Source organism: Homarus americanus, unplaced genomic scaffold (genome assembly GCF_018991925.1).
Source record: "Homarus americanus isolate GMGI-L3 unplaced genomic scaffold, GMGI_Hamer_2.0 scaffold42477, whole genome shotgun sequence".
Classification (NCBI taxonomy): Eukaryota; Metazoa; Arthropoda; class Malacostraca; order Decapoda; family Nephropidae; genus Homarus; species Homarus americanus.
Genome location: NW_024718835.1, coordinates 5,001 through 20,257, shown reverse-complemented (window position 1 = coordinate 20,257; position 15,257 = coordinate 5,001).

The window sequence follows — 15,257 nt, the reverse complement described above, 5'->3', positions numbered from 1 at the left end:
AGAGTAAACTCTAACGTTTGTTGCGTCATGGGTCTCCCCTACCACCATACCATGCCCAACGATATGTCCCAGGTAAGTCACTGAGGCCCGGCCAAAAGCAGATTTAGCCAGGTTTATGGTGAATCCAGTCTCTTGCAGTCGTGCAAACAGTATCTCCAAACGCACCAGATGTTCGTCCCAGCTGTCCGACACCACCACCAGGTCATCCAGGTAGGCGAACGTCCCACCGGGTCCTGAATTAGGAAGTTGATGGCCCTCTGGAATGTGGCCGGAGCATTAGAAAAGCCAAACGCCATAACCAAATATTGAAAAAGACCAAATGGAGTTATAAATGCCGAGATTATTTTGGCCCTATCCGTGAGTCCCACTTGATAATATCCTTTCAATAAGTCCACCGTACTGATAAATTTGGCACAGCCTATGCTGTCTATTATATCTTCAATCAAAGGTAAAGGGTAGGAGTCTGAGACAGTGACCTGGTTCACTTTACGATAATCGGTACAGAAACGAAAAGTGCCATCGGGTTTTGGAATGAGAAGGCAAGGTGAAGCCCAGGGGAGGTACTAGGCTCAGCTAAGTTATGTTTTAACAAAAATCTACCTCCTTTTCATAATCTCTTTTTTTTGTGGATTTAGTCGATAGGCTGATTGCCTAATGGGTTGTACATCATCCGAGATTAGCTTAATATCATGTTTAAGTATATTGCAAAACCCTGGGAGGTCTGATGTGACTTTAGGAAATGTTGATAATAACTTAGTGAGATCTTTTGCTTGAGATGGATTCAGAACAGAAAAATACTCATCCAAGTTGTTGAGTATGTGACTGTTAGTAGGGTTTTCTTTAGGTAGAGGGAAGTCTAAATTCTCCAATACAGGTTGACTTATAGCCTCTGGGATGTCTTCCTCTGACTGCCTGGAATGGTAAAGTTTCATGAGATTAATGTGAACAAGTTGTGAATCTTTTCTGCGATCAGGAGTATGGACTATATAGTTGAGAGGAGATAGTTTATTAGCAACTATATAGGGACCAGTAAACTTGCTTTTAAGGGGAGAGCCTGGAATGGGTAGAAAGAGTAACACTTTGTCACCTGGAGAAAATGATCTTTTAACTAATTTAGGTTGGGACTTCACCATTTTTCTTGGACTTTTTAAGTTTGACTGAGCAATGGTTCGGACTTCAGTTAATTTGTCCCTTAAAGTGTCAATGTATTGATGGAGCAAACCACTGCTCCTTTACTATTTTAAGGGGTCCCCTTATTTGTCTCCCATATAGTAACTCGACGGGAGAAAACCCAATGACTCCTGAGGACATTCCCTGATGGCAAAGAGTAACAAGTCTATGCTTTCATCCCATTCCTTTTGGTGTTCTATACAGTATTTTTTGAGCATTGATGTACAATGGTCCACACTGAGGTCTTTCATCACCTGTTTGAAAAGATTGCTCGTAAAATTGGTGCCCTGATCGGATTGGATCTCTTTAGGAATGCCCACTGAAGTGAAAAGGTGCAAAAGATGTTTGATTACGGTTTTTGAAGTGATGCTTTTAAGGGGAAAAGCCTCAGGATAACGTGTACTGGTATCCATAACTGTGAGCAGGAATTGATTTCCCTTCTTAGTCTTTGGTAATGGGCCCACACAATCCACAACAATCTTTTCAAATGGTGTAGAAAATACTGGGATGGGCTTAATATGACAAGATTTTAGGTATTTTGACACATCCTTCCTAAGTCCAGGCCAATAATAGTGTTGGAGGAGCTTTTTATATGTTTTCAGGATTCCCAAATGTCCTGAAATACCATCATGGGCAAGGGCAATTAATGCTGGTCTGACTGAGGTGGGAATTACCACTTGATGTATTTCAGACCACGTGTCTAGATGGGCAAGCTCAGGGGGCCTATAGGCCCTCATCAAAAACCCTTCATGATAATAAAAACACGGAAGGGTGTTAAAATCTTTACCCTCAACTGCTGCATGATGAAGTTTAGTCAAAGATGGATCAGATTGTTGGGCTTTAACAGCTCATCCTTACTAATTGTCTTATTGTACAGATCTTCTGTGGGTAGGAAAATATTAGAGGTGGTTTTAGACGAAGAGGGCCCATTTCGCACACTCTGTGACCGGGTGACAGCACAAGATGGGAAAAGATGAGGAATAGTTTCTTTAAGGTCAGTGGTGGAGTTGACAGGTAAGGGAGAGTCGACTGTCTTTATGTTAGGAACCACTAGATCTCCTACCAAGTCATTACCAATAATAAATGAATGCCGCACACAGGCATTGGGTCTTTCCTTATGGCTATTTGCACTTCCCCAGTAATCAAGGGACATTGGAGGTGCACTTTAGCTAAAGGATAGGAAGAATGGGATGAGAGATCTGAAATTAGAACACTCTCATTAGTAAATGCGGTAGATATATCGGGAATGACGTTAAACAGGAGGATAGATTGTGCTGCGCCCGTATCACGTAGTATACGAATAGGAAAGAACGAGACCCCTCTATGATTGAAATTTTTCCCTCATAGGTGAATGAAGAGAAGAGATCCTGATGGGGCCTTTCCACATTGGTATTTGCTATTGGTTTGGACTTGGGATCCAGGGAACTACTTTTAGCAATTCGACACTTTGGGTGTTTAATTCTGGATCGTATGGCCTGGGTTTTACAGTAAGAACAAGTAAGCTTGGTTGCATCGGGGGAGTAGGTGTGGGACCTTTCGACCTACCACTCACGTTCCCAAGGTTATCATCAGAGGAGGACCTAACATGTCGGGAAGTACCACGTTCTCTACTGCCCAGTGACTCCACCAACAAAGCGTACGCATCAGCCAGCTCAGCAGCACGCCCTAAATTAACCTCTCCACGCTCCTCCACATGCTTCAAGATGTGAAATGGTATCTTGCTCTTCCACTCCTCCAGGACTACCAAATTTAACAAATCCTGAAATGTGGAGGTCTCTGTAGCCTCTAACCACTTCTTAAAAACCTAAGCTTTTCTTGAGCAAACTCAACAAAGGTGTGGGAAAATGGTTTGGTTAGTTTACGAAACTTCTGCCGGTATCCATCTGGCGTGATAGCATAAGAGGGTGAGGATATTCTTTTTTACGTTATCATAGTCATCAGTCTGGTCTAAGCAGTTATAAACTCTACGAGCCTTACCATATAATTTAGGAACTAACACTGACACCCACTGGTCCTTTGGCCACTCATTCTTCCCGGCTATTTTCTCAAAAATTTCATGTTAAATCCATATCGGATTCATCATTAGGAACAAGGGAAGAAACACTGGTGTTATGAGGTTAAAAAGCAGCTAGATTTCTCTGCAAATGCACTTCCTTTGATCTAAACTCCGATGTTAAAGGTGACACCTATCTCTCTCTTTTATATGGATTCTTTCAGTCTAACCTCTCCTCCCAGCCAGCGTTCCATATTTCCTCATGCTCCAACGGCCTGTTCGACCTTCCTCATGCTGCTCCAACATGCTCCAACTTGGCCTGTTCAGAGCTCCTGTTCAAACTCAGGTTCTTTCATTTTGTTTTGGAACTCGGACCTGGTCGTTCAGTTCTAAAGGCGTCTATTCGTTGTGTTTTTCTTGTTGAGGCTAGCCAGACTTGAAGCAACTTATGAGTGGGGAGGTGGTGGATGTGGTTGAAGTTTCTTGGACATGGGCGTTAATCTGTCAACGGGGATTCTTTTAAACTTCATGTTGAACCAGCACTTCGATAAGTTTTTAACATTTCCTTAGTCAGTTGTGTGAAAATGGGATATTATAATGATTTGGCTATTTCTTTCATTCTTTCTTCGGGATATACGTGGTTTATTACGGGGTTTTCGTAAATCATGGAATCAATGCTTAAGTGGCCATTTTTTTAGAAAAATAGGATAGAATTGTTTAATAGTTAAAGGTGGTAAATTGATGACTAGAAAATATCACGGCAGTGGATAACCGAAGTCGAAAACTAGCAAGTTATACCTAGGAAATTCACTTATGATTTTGTTCTTCTGAGGTCATTAGATAAGGATAAGGGCTTGAAGGGTAGGGCGTATTACGGCATTAATATAAAGATCCGGATTAACAACCTGATATACTTGAAGGGAAGGGGTGTTGGCATTATATATAGATCAATGGTAGCCTGATATGCTTGAAAGAGGTTGAGGGGTTTTAGGGTTGGTATAGTCCGGATTAACAACCTATTAAATGGTGTGATTGTTACAGATGATGGATAATAGGAGGAATTATTTGGGGAGCTTTATAATTATGGGGTTCCTGGTAGGCGGGCGTCCCAAGATATCTTTACCGTAAACTAGTATTTTGGAGACAGCCTACTCTGGGTGGTGCGGCATTAAACAGATCAGTTGTTTACTCGATAGACTTACTAACTGCTGCGTGTAATATGATTGTTATGGCATTGGGACTTAATATCCTTCGTCATTGCTCTTACTGTACGATAATACCGTTATGCGTACACATATGAAGAAACTTTAAACCACCGTAAGCATTGTGAACAGAAGTGACGGAATAATTAACACTGAGTAACAAGGAAGGAATATGATTGCCAAGGTCGTGTCTGTCACGGTCGCCATTTGTTACAGTTGGGGTTAGAATATAGTTATACGTCTGCCCAGATCCCAACAGGTAACAACAATAAAAAACAAAGACAATCGGACTATAAAGGTAGACAAAGATGCGAGTTTTCGTTGTATATAATAGGTACCATAAATCCTTAAACAAAATATTAAACATAAATTGCCTTAACCGAAGCTTCTAAGCAATTAACAGTATATACATGTTAATAAACATAAACAATCTCGAAGCAAGTGGACGTAGAAGTAATACAAGAGATACTGGTACTTAGAATTGAGGGCTAAAGGATGGCTGACGAGTGAGCTGAGTGTTATGAGGGCATTGGGGTAGTCACTGCACGTCGTAGGTTTGGAGTATAGATGATCCTGTGGTTACTTCCAGAGGCCAGTGCTCTCTCCTCTCGAATTGGGTGACACCCAACAACCAGGATAGGAAAGGGAAACCTCGGGTGGTAACTAAGACGAGTTATACTCGTGTCTAGTCCCTAGATGGCGTTGCTCGTGTGGTGCTGGGTAGGTTAGATCAGGACAATAGATGGCGTCCTTCGTGGTACTTAGATTGGAGGTTCATGCTTACTATATACACAGATAGTGCTTTAGATAAAATTAAAATAAAAGAGACGCATGTGAGAACAAACAATAAAAAATGGAATGATATTGGCGGCTGACATGACTAAGACACAAAAACATTTTGGACTTCCATATAAGCAAGATGAGGGCACAACAAGGCAAAAACACCATACATTAAAGACCAAATGGAACAAATTGCACGGGGAAAATGAACAAGAGTCGGCATTCAAAAGGGAATGGGTGAGTTTTTAAAATATCAGATGAAAATAGAATTTGATAGTGAACACGGTAGGATTAAAGACAGCCTGAACTATAACTTGTACCTAATAATCAAATAAGCAACATACGAGAAATGATACTGTCTGAAATTTAAGGAAAAGCCCTGAATACAGGTATTACGAAATATGATCTGAATCACAAACATTTTAAATACTATAAACATTTATAACATGTAATAACTGGTTACTTTCGAACAAACTAAAATGTGCGTGATATTTATTCCTAAAGAAATTGAGACAATAGAAATATTAAACTACAGGAATATCTTTATTAGAAATTACGGAAACTATTGGAAAAATATTAAATTAAAACTTATATTTTAACAACATGGGAAAACTAACAACAGATAACATGGATTTATGCGCCAAAATACCTAACTACAATAGCTATAATAACGGAAATAATTGCGAGAAAAAGCAAGGGTAACCAGATATAATTTTGGGATGTTTCTGGAAGCTTTGATAAAGTTGGGCGAAGATATAAAATATTAAAACTGGGACAACAGAATACATGCTGAATATATTTAGATGATGGGCGCAATTCAAATTGGAAACTTTTTGGAACTATGTTTAATCTTAGAGTGGAGTTCCTCAAGGGATGCTTCTCTAAAACTATATACAATTTATACTTCGACACCTCAACTACCCTTTGGTGAATATGTAATGTTTTGCTGATGATATTACTCAAATGGTATCCTTTTAGGAGGAAAATCAACTCAATTTATGGCACTCTGACATTAAGAGCGATAAAAACATAAATGATTTTGAGAAAAATGGAAAAATCAGGACAAATAAAACAAATTCAAGATAATACTGCGATTAAAAATTAAAGTGTCAGTTGACCAGGAACTATACCCATATGACTTACTGAAGGTGGGATGGCGGATTAAAACTAACAAGAGGATATACCAAAAGATAAAGGAGCAGGCAAGGGTAGTTATCAAAATAAAACCTTTAAGAACCTTAGCGTAATAACAAAGAGAAAGATTATATTGCCTTGTCAAATCAATTATGGACTACCACCATCCCATTGAACACCCTTAGTAAAACGTGCATTAAAGGTTACAAACAATTTCAAAATATAGCCTCAGTTTATATAAACATAAAATATACAGACCATCAATAATGAACAGCTACACAGAAACCTCTTTGCCATTGGCTGTAATTTGAAAAAGTAGTTTTAAACATAAATAAAACTGAATAATATGGACGGAAAAATGATTGAACCACCTCCTGCCTCATGCATTTCTACATACATTACTAGAGGATAAAGATGAGAGTTGACCAGCCAGCTCACTAAACCTGGCATGCAGTGTGCCTTTAGACTAACACAACTAACATTAACTAACACCCAAAAATGTAGCTAAGTTACCAGGACTGGGAATCTCTTCAACAATAACAAAATAATAATAATTGGCAACATTATATAAATAAACCAATATTTTAGGAATTAAGAAGCCCAAGGGAGCAGAACAGACAAACATAAAAGATAGAAGCAGTCGGTTAGAGCTGATTCTTTCTCTCCTACTGTATTTAGTTTCACATACTTCCAATTCCTAATAATCTTCTTTCCTCCTTCTAATGACTGTCAGTATCGTGCTATCTAGCCTAAACTGTTTTGCCTGGTAAGGTTTTTAATAATCTGGTGATATGGAGACCACACCCTTAATACTGGGATAATGCAATCAAATGGATAATTGCTAACTATTCTGGAAATGGTACAATCAAATGGTTGGTTTAGCTTAACCCGGGGCCCCCTAATGTTAGATGCTGTATTTGGTCATGATGAATTGTTTATTAACTAAATCCTCTTCCTTCTTGTATTGGCAGGGGTTTGCTTTAACAGGTATGCTAGCTAAGTAAAATAGATGCCCTTCCTTGTTGTTGTTGTCGATGGCTTTGTACAGCAGCACACATGCCTTATGGCAGAATCAACTTTTAGCTCAATATGCCATGCACCAAAGAACTTTTTTGAATGGGAGACCGTCAAAATCAATCGGGTCGATTTTATAACATGAAACTTGCACGAATGGGAGACCGTCAAAGTCAATCGAGGGTCGATTGATAACTTATACTGAAACTTTCACACCCAGATGGAGACCGTCAAGAATCAATCGAGGTCGATTTGATAGCATACAAGAAACTTGCACACCAGATGAGACCGTCAAAGTCAATCGGGAGTCATTTAATAACATACTACAAACTTTTTGAATGGAGACCGTAAAAATCAATCGAGGTCGATTTAATAGCATACTGAAAACTTTGAGATAGAGACGTCAAAATCAATCAGGGGTCGATTTAATAACATACTAAAACTTGCACGAATGGAGACCGTCGAATCAATCGAGGGTCGATTTGATAGCATACAGAAACTGCACCCGAATGGGAATGCGTCAAAGTCAATCGGTCATTTGATAATATCTACAAACTTTTTTGGGTTTGGTGTTGTGCTAAACACCCGAATGGAGACCCAAATAAGTCAATGGGGATCGGTTGATAGCATACAGAAACTTGCAGAATGGAGACCGTCAAAGATCAATGGGGTTGATTTAATAGCATACAGAAACACCAGATGGAGGATAGAAGTCAATGAGGTCATTGATAACATACTACAGAAACACCCGAATGGAGACAGTGAAAGAGTCAATGGGGTTAAATTTAATAGCTACTACAAACTTGCACGAATGGGAGACAGTCAAAAGTCAATCAGAAGTCGATTTAATAACATACTGAAACTTTTTGAATAGAATCAAAAATCAATCAGGGGTCGATTTAATAGCATACTACAGAAACTTGCACGAATGGGAGACAGTCAAATCAATAGAGTCGATTTGATAGCATACTAAACTTTTTGAATGGGAGACGGTCAAAGTCAATCGGGGTTGATTTATTAGCATACTACAAACTTGCACCCGAATGGGAGACAATCCAAGTCAATGAGAGTCGATTAATAACATACTACAGAAACTTGCACCCGAATGGGGACCGTCCAAAGTCAATCGGGGTTGATTTCATACTACAGAAACTTGCACGAATGGAAGTCAAGTCAATCAGGGTGGGTTTGTTTGGGTGGGGTGTTGTCGATTTTAGCATACTACGAGAGCACACACGGATGGGAGGACAGTCAGAATCAATAGGGTCATTTGATATACTACAGAAACTTACACGAATGGGGAGCAGTCAAAAGTCAATCAGAGGTCGATTAATAGCATACTACAAACTTTTTTGAATGGGAGACCGTCAAAAGTCAATCGAGTCGATTTAATAGCATACTACAGAAACACACCCGAATGGAGACGTCAAAGTCAATCAGAGTCGATTTATTAGCATCTACAGAAACACCCAGATGGGGGACGTCAAAATCAATCAGGTCGTTTGATGTTCTACAAACTTGCACCCAGATAGGAGACAGTCAAGTCAACCGAGGTCGATTAGTAACTACTGAAACTTTTTTGAATGGGAGACGTCAAAATCAATGGAATTGATTTAATATTATACTACAGAAACTTACCCGATGGGAGACCGTCAAAGTCAAATCAGGGGTCATTTATTAGCATACACAAACTTGCACGAATGGGAGCAGTCAAAGTCAATCGGTCGGTTAATAGCATACTAGAAACACGGATGGGAGCCGTCAAAGTCAATGGGGTCGATTTAATAACATACTACAGAAACTTACCGAATGGGAGACCGTCCAAAGTCAATCAGGTTCGTTGTATACTGAGTCGATTTGATAACATACTACAGAAACTTGCACCGAATGGGAGCCAGTCAAGAAGTCAATCGAGGGTCGATTTAATAGCATACTACAGAAACTTGCACACCGAATGGGAAGACCGTCAGAGTCAATGGGAATTAGGTTAATAGCATACTATACAAAATGATCGAGAATATTTTTACACCGAGTGGAACATTGATGGCGATCCGCCTGTACTGGTGGCACTATTTCACTACTAGTAAGGGGTAGGGGCACCTCGATTAATATTATACAACATACCAGAGAAGTTCCACACCCGCATGGAGACCGTCAAAAGTGAATCGGGGTCGATTTGATAGCATACTACGAAACTTGCACGCAGATAGGAGGCAAAAGTGAAATCAAATCGGGGTCAGTTGATATATACTACAGAAACACCCGAATGGGGGCGTCAAAGTCAATCGAAGTCGAGCATACTTTACAAAAATGATCCGAGAATCTGCACACACACACCGAGAGCAGGAAAGCGTTGATGGCGTCCGCCCTTATATGTTCGTTGCACTATTTCACTATATTAAGAGAGAGGTGCGCCCTTTTATATTCGATTGTGAAATATCTTCAGCCCCCCAGCGGAGGCGCCAGGCGCCTCTCTTGGCTCGCCTTGACATTCAAGCAACAACCAAATTGCCGTCGCTTTCCTTCCCCTGCCCTCTGTGGAGCAACAGAAGAAAGAAGAAAAATAGACTCATGGGGTCAGAGGAATGGCAGTGGAAGCGCGATCTATAATTTCACTAGCAGGTCTGTCTCCCAGTGGAACATTACTCTCAGCGCACGTCGCCACCACGGTTTCGCGACAGCAGCAGCATCATGATGTTGCGTCTATTGTAAGTCGGAACCGGGTTATTCGGCTGACCAGCGAACAGTCGGGTTTAACGCTGCCTAACAAACGATCAAACAACTTCCACTCTCGAGAGTCGCGTGCGGTGACTGTCTATCGTCGCTCTTGTATGCTGGATTGCACTATTTCACTATATTGAGAGGGTGCCTTCACACACCTATTAGTGTGGAATATCTCCGCCCCCAGCGGGCGCGCCGAGCGCCTCTGCGAAGTAGCCCAGCGGCATTCAAAAGCAACAACCAAAGTTGCATTAAGCTTTCCTTCCACCATAATGGCACAGAACGCTTAACTTGGCGAAGAAGAGAAAAAATAGTGTACTGGGGTCAGAGGAATGGCAGTGGAGTAGCGATCTGTAATTTCACTAGCCAGGTCTGTAATTGAACATTATTACTCTCTCGCTTTTACCATCGCCACCACGGTTTCCGCGACAGCAACAGCATCATGATGTTAGTCTGTTAGCAGAATCCGGAACCGGGTTATTGACTGTTCGCGAACAGTCGGGTTTTAACTGCTGCTAACAAAGCGATCAACGCTGCCATCTCGAGGTGCGAATGCGGTGGCTGTCCTATCATCCGCTCTGTATGCTAGATTGCACTATTTCACTATATTAAGGAGAAAGGTGCCTTCACACTAGGTGTAGAATATCTTCCGCTAGCGGAGGCTAACGCCAGCGCCTCTCGCAGCCTGCTTGGCGACATTCAAAAGCAACAACAAAGTTGCGTGGCTTTCCTTCCTGCCCTGCAATGGCTGGAGCAGCAGCAGCAGCAGAAGAAGAGAGAAAATAGTCTCATGGGGTCAGAGAATGGCAGTGGAGGCGCGATCTATGAATTACCTAGCAGAGTCTGTCTGGTGAACATTATTACTCTCGTAGCGCCATCCGCCTGGTTTCGCGACAGCAACAACATCATGATGTTGCGTCTATTGTAAGAATCGGAACCGGAGTTATTCAATATTGCATAAACAGTCGATTTAACCTTGCCGCTCAAACGATCAAACGCTTCCACTCTCGAGTGCAGTGCGGTGACTGTCCTATCGTCGCTCTTGTATGCTGGATGCACTATTTCACTATATTAAGGGGAAGGGTGCCTTCACACACATATTCGATGTGTCTCTTCACTTCCAGGCGCTCCAAACCTCTCTTAATCAGCAGCAGCATTCAAAACAACAACCAAAATTGCCGTCGATTTACTCTCCCTGCAATGGCTGGAGCAGAAGAGAAACGAAGAGAGAATAAATTGAAGGAATATATATATGCAGTGGGCGGCTATGCTTGAAGTAAACTCGCGATCATCATTATCGCCGTCGCTCCTAATGAACATGTACTCTCTCACGTCGCCTGCGGTTTCGCGACCAGCGCTGTATCGTCGTCAACGCATCCCACCAGGTAAACCAGAACCGGGTTATTCGGCTGTCTGCGAGAACAGTCAGTTCTTCTTTATCCACTCTCACCAAAGTGCGTCACGGTGAATGTCCTATCGTCCGACCTTATGCTGGATTTTGCTATTTCATATATTAAGGAAAGTGCCTTCACACACATATTCGGTGTGAAATATCTTTACGCCCCAAGCGGGCGCGCCAAAACCTCTCTTGCAAGCTCAAAGCCTTGACATTCAAAAAAACAACAACAAATTGCCGTGCTTCCCTGCCTGCAATGGCTGGAGCAGAAGGAGAGAGATTTTAATCTCATTGGATCCAAAGGCTATGGCAGTGGAGCGGGCTTATGGCAGTAGGCTCGCGCTCTATCAATACACTTGCCAGGTCCTCCCTCTTCGTTTGGACATTATTTACTCCGTCTCTCTCTCTCTCTCTTTCAGCGCCTGCGTCGCCACCCTACTGGTTTCGTCACAGCATATGCTCGCGACCTTTCAGTCGAGCAAGGGGCTCCTACATGCTGCTGTCTGCCCAGCAGCGGACTTGGCTGATCACCCCGTCTTCGCGTCTGTGCGACCTTCAATGCAGCGCCCAGCAATCTCTTGACCGAGATTCATTGCACTATTGCAGCATAAGCAGCTACCCTAAATGTGCGCATAGACAACGCTCATGGTTTAACGACCAGAAACGGAGTCTGGGAGCGAGTATACTAAAAAGTTAGCAAAACTCGTCAAAGCACACGTTGGATTGCCCATCACCTAACAACATTGATGGCGGTTCCCACCGTGAAATACACAACCTAACCAATATTGGGCGGCAGTGGCTCGCAGGCCCATCCCACAAACAATAGAAGAGAGGAGGAGATGGGCCAATGTGCGGTCCACCGCCCATGTCTTATACTCAGCTGGGGCAAAGAAGAAGAGAGAAGAGGCGGATAAAGGAGGGTGGCCAACGTCTGATCCTAAGCCAATGTCCGGCTGCCTGGCTGGAGCTGGGTAAGAGGAGAGGGCGGATAGGGAGGAATTGCTGCAGTGGCGCTGCCGGCACCGAGGATAGCAAGAAGAGGGCTGGTTGATCCAGTCATCTGGACATGTACCTACAGAGGCCAACGTGGTCCACCGCCCCATCGGCTGCCTCGCTGGGGCAAAGAGAAGAGAGGATAAGGGAAATTGGCTACACGGTGGCGCTGCCGGCACCGAGGATAGCGAGAAGAAGGTGCAGTTTGATCTGATCATCTGGTTTTACTATTCTCTAAGGCCAACGTCGCGATCCCTCGCCCAATATTCTGCCTCGCTGGGGCAAAGAAGGGAAGCGGATAAGGAGGAGATTCGCCAACGTCGGTCCTAAGCCCAATGTCGGCTGCCTCGCTGGAGCTGGGAGCAAGAGGAGGCGGATAAAGGGAGAATTGGCACTGCGGTGGCGCTGCCGGCACCGAGGATAACAGAAGAAGGTGCAGTTAAGATCGTCATCTGGTTTGCTGTTCTCTGGTAGCGTGGGTCCCTCCTTATGTCTTCTGCCTCTCTCAATCTCACTATTTTTGGCCCGCCGTGATAGGCGCCGCCAACAGCAACAGCTACCTGGTTGATCCTGCCAGTAGTCATATGCAACATCTCCAAATTCAGCCATGCATGTATATGGTACAAGCCGATTTAAAGGCAGAACGCGAATAGCTCATTAAATCGCTATAAACATTGGATCATGACCACCACTTGGATAACTGTATTTGAATTCGGCTAATACATGCAATTGGTCTCCGGCCGCCAAAGGGAAAGAAGCGCTTTAGTAGTTCAAAACTGAATCAGGCGGTCCGTAACCCTGTGGTGAATCTGAATAACCCAGACTGAAGCGCTTGCAGTCTCCGCACCAGCGCGCTTCTTTCAAGTAATCTGCCTTATCAGCTTTCGATTGTAGGTTATCGCCTACAATAGCTATAACGGGTAACGAGGAATCGGGGTTCGATTCGGAGAGGAGCCTGAAACGGCTGCCACATCTAGGAAGGCAGCAAAAAATAACGATGTGAGTCTCATCCGAGGCCTCGCAATCGGAATGAGTACACTTTAAATCCTTTAACGAGTATCCATTGGAGGGCAAGTCTGGTGCCAGCAGCGCGGTAATTCCAGCTCAATAGCGTATATTAAAGTTGTTGCGGTTAAAAAGCTCGTAGTTGGATCTCAGTTCGGACTGACGGTGCACCGCCGGTGTTTACTGTCACGCTCGAACAACGCCCGCCGGCTCGCGGGATGCTCTTTGTCGAGTGTCGAGTGGCGGAGAGTTTACTGAAAAAATTAGAGTGCTCAGAGCAGGCTATTTGAATGGCCGAATGGTGATGCATGGAATAATGGAATAGGACCTCGGTTCTATTTTGTTGGTTTCGGAACCAGAGGTAATGACTAATCGGAACAGGCGGGGCATTATTGCGGCGCTAGAGGTGAAATTCTTGGACCGTCGCAAGGCGAACTACTGCAACATTTGCCAAGGATGTTTTCATTAATCAAGAACGAAAGTTAGAGGTTCGAAGGCGATCAGATACCGCCCTAGTTCTAACCATAAACGATGCCAACTAGCGATCCGCCGGCGTTATTCCCATGACCCGGCGGGCAGCTTCGAAACCAAAGTCTTTGGGTTCGGGGAAGTATGGTTGCAAAGCTGAAACTTAAAGGAATTGACGGAAGGGCACCACCAGGAGTGGAGCCTGCGGCAATTTGACTCAACGGAAACCTCACCAGGCCCAGACACGGAAGGATTGACAGATTGAGAGCTCTTTCTCGATTCGGTGGGTGGTGGTGCATGGCCGTTCTTAGTTGGTGGAGCGATTTGTCTGGTTAATTCCGATAACGAACGAGACTCTGGCCTACTAAGTAGTCGACGGATCTCCAGAAAATGGTGTCCAGTTCGCAACTTCTTCTTAGAGGATAAGCGGCAATTCTAGCCGCACGAGATTGAGCAATAACAGGTCTGTGATGCCCTTAGATGTTCTGGGCGCGCTACACTGAAGGGATCAACGAGTTTTCCCCTCCGAGAGGAGCGGGTAACCCGTTCAAAGCCTTTCTTGATAGGGATTGGGGCTTGCAATTGTTTCCCCATGAACGAGGAATTCCCAGTAAGTGCAAGTCATCAGCTGGCGCTGACTACGTCCCTGCCCTTTGTACACACCGCCCGTCGCTACTACCGATTGAATGATTTAGTGAGGCCTTCGGACTGGCGCTCTTGGATTGTCGGCCCCGTTGCCCGCGAGGGTTTTCTGGGGTCGTCGCCTCGAGCTGACGGAAAGATGTCCAAACTTGATCATTTAGAGGAAGTAAAAGTCGTAACAAGGTTTCCGTAGGTGAACCTGCGGAAGGATCATTAACAGAGAGAAAGAGAACGGGGCGCTCTTAAAACTACTACTACTCTCCTGATTTGGGCGGTCTCGGGCTCTGCTCTGGCAACTCCAGCGGCGAAAGAGGACAATCCCGGCCCCCGCACCAAAAATAGGTACCACCACGCTGTAGGTGGACCACACTCGGGCGAGAGCGCGAAGACCGGAGGAGGAGGACGGACGGGGCTTTGGACGGCTGCCCGTCCGTTCCTTACTACCGGCGAATAAGCCTCTTGACCCAAAAAGAGTGAAATTCAAGTGTCAAAAAACAACAACAAGCCGTCCGGCCAAACCCAAACCACAAACTTGGGCTATGTCTGTCAAACCCTTTCATTGAGACTCGACCTGTGATGGTTAGTCGCCAAAAGACCAAATGGCAAATACACAACTCTTAACGGGGGATCACTGTTTCGTGGGTCGATGAACCCGCTAACAAACTTCGCGTGTGGTATGTGAATATGAAATACCAGATACGTAAACAGAAGTTGAGCGCATATTGCGGCGGCAGCAGCC